We start from the raw sequence: 2,312 nt of genomic DNA, 5'->3' as shown, positions 1-2,312 counted from the left end.
ACCCCTACATATGGGGTATCAGCATACTCAGGACAAATTGCACAACAAAACTTGAGGTTCAATTTCTTCTGTTACCCTTGGGAAAATAAAAAATGGTGGCGAAAAACCATTTTTGTGAAAAAATATGATTTTTTATTTTTACAGCTCTACATTATAAACTTCTGTGAAGCACTTGGTGGGGCAAAGTGCTCACCACACATCTAGATAAGTTCCTTAGGGGGTCTACTTTCCAAAATGGTGTCTCTTGTGGGGGGTTTCAATGTTTACGGACATCAGGGGCTCTCCAAACGCGACATGGCGTCCCATCTCAATTCCAGTCAATTTTGCATTGAAAAGTCAAACGGCACTCCTTCTCTTCTAAGCTCTGCCATGCGGCAAAGCAGTGGTTTACCCTCACATATGGGGTATTAACATAATCAGGACAAATTGCACAACAACTTTTAGGGTCCAATTTCTTCTGTTACCCTTGGGAAAATAACAAATTGGGGGCAAAAAGATCATTTTTGTGAAAAAATATGATTTTTTATTTTTACAGCTCTACATTATAAACTTCTGTTAAGCACTTGGTGGGTTAAAGTGCTCACAGCACATCGAGATGAGTTCCTTAGGGGGTCTACTTTCCAAAATGGTGTCAGTTTTGGGGGGTTTCAATGTATAGGCACATCAGGGGCTCTCCAAACGTGACATGGCATCCTATCTCAATTCCAGTCAATTTTGCATTGAAAAGTCAAATGGCGCTTCTTCCCTTCTGAGCTCTGCCATGCGCCCAAACAGTGGTTTACCCCCACATGTGGGGTATCAGCATACTCAGAACAAATTGTACAACAACTTTTGTGGTCCAATTTCTACTGTTACCCTTTCTAAAATAAAACAAATTGGAGCTTAAGTAAATTTTTTGTGAAAAAAAGTTAAATGTTCATTTTTTTTAAACATTCCAAAAATTCCTGTGAAATATCTGAAGGGTTAATAAACTTCTTGAATGTGGTTTTGAGCACCTTGAGGGGTGCAGTTTTTAGAATGGTGTCACACTTGGGTATTTTCTATAATATAGACCCCTCAAAGTGACTTCAAATGTGATGCAGTCCCTAAAAAAAATGGTTTTGTATAAATGAGAAATTGCTGGTCAAATTTTAACCCTTATAACTCCTTAACAAAAAAAAATTTGTTCCAAAATTGTGCTGATGTAAAGTAGACATGTGGGAAATGTTACTTATTAAGTATTTTGTGTGACATATCTCTGTGATTTAAGGGCATAAAAATTCAAAGTTGGAAAATTGCGAAATTTTCAAAATTTTTGCCGAATTTCCATTTTTTCACAAATAAACGCAGGTAATATCAAAGAAATTTTACTACTATCATGAAGTACAATATGTCATGAGAAAACATTGTCAGAATCACTGGGATCCATTGAAGCGTTCCAGAGTTATAACCTCATAAAGGGACAGTGGTCAGAATTGTAAAAATTGGCCCGGTCATTAACGTGCAAACCACCATTGGGGGTAAAGGGGTTAAATGTCCTAACTGATTGGTAGAAAAAACAAACAAACATGGAGTCAATTTTAAATTATTTTATCTTTACCACCAACAACGATTTTATCCTTGGAACCTATTTTTCTTCATTTAGTACAGTGTCTTACATAGTGAAGGCATTTTTGTTTATTTAATGTGGATTTCTCAACATTCTGGGAAGCCTGCCATACAATCAAGAGGACTCAGATATTTAGACACAGAAGTCAATGTATGTGCATGGAGCATGTCGATTAAGGGCAAGTTTTCAATTTAAGTATATGGAAACAGGGCTCCAAAGGCTCCAAATCAAAAAGGGAAAAAGAAACTCCTCTTACACTGTAACGAGAGATATTGAAAAACTAAAAACACCGTGATTTGATAATTGGATAAAAAGGTATTGTGTGTATGTAAAGAGAGAGCTGGCAATATACCACTGTGCAGAGAGCTGCTTTTGCTCCGTCAGTAATTTCTAAAAGGCGGATATTAGGATAGGATCTCAAATATTTTGCTCTTTCATTTTTGTTAAATTCCTCTATCATTTTTTGAGAACTCAATGGTAACCGAGATACAAAATTAGGTCACATGCACATACTGGACCATTGGCTATATAAAAGCTGTATTTTACCGGCCTGTTTGCACACACCGTCTTTGGCTATGCACAAACTGCATTTTACTGGCTTGTTTATACAGGCCGCCAAACGTTCTACATGCAGAAGGATCATTAATATGATTGCTCTGTGCCCATGGGATGTCATACTATTTACATGGCCAACTTAAAGAAATAATTGCAAGTGGCAATAAGG

This window comes from Ranitomeya variabilis, chromosome 2 (genome assembly GCF_051348905.1).
Source record: "Ranitomeya variabilis isolate aRanVar5 chromosome 2, aRanVar5.hap1, whole genome shotgun sequence".
NCBI classification, from domain to species: Eukaryota; Metazoa; Chordata; class Amphibia; order Anura; family Dendrobatidae; genus Ranitomeya; species Ranitomeya variabilis.
This window is presented reverse-complemented; position numbering follows the sequence as displayed.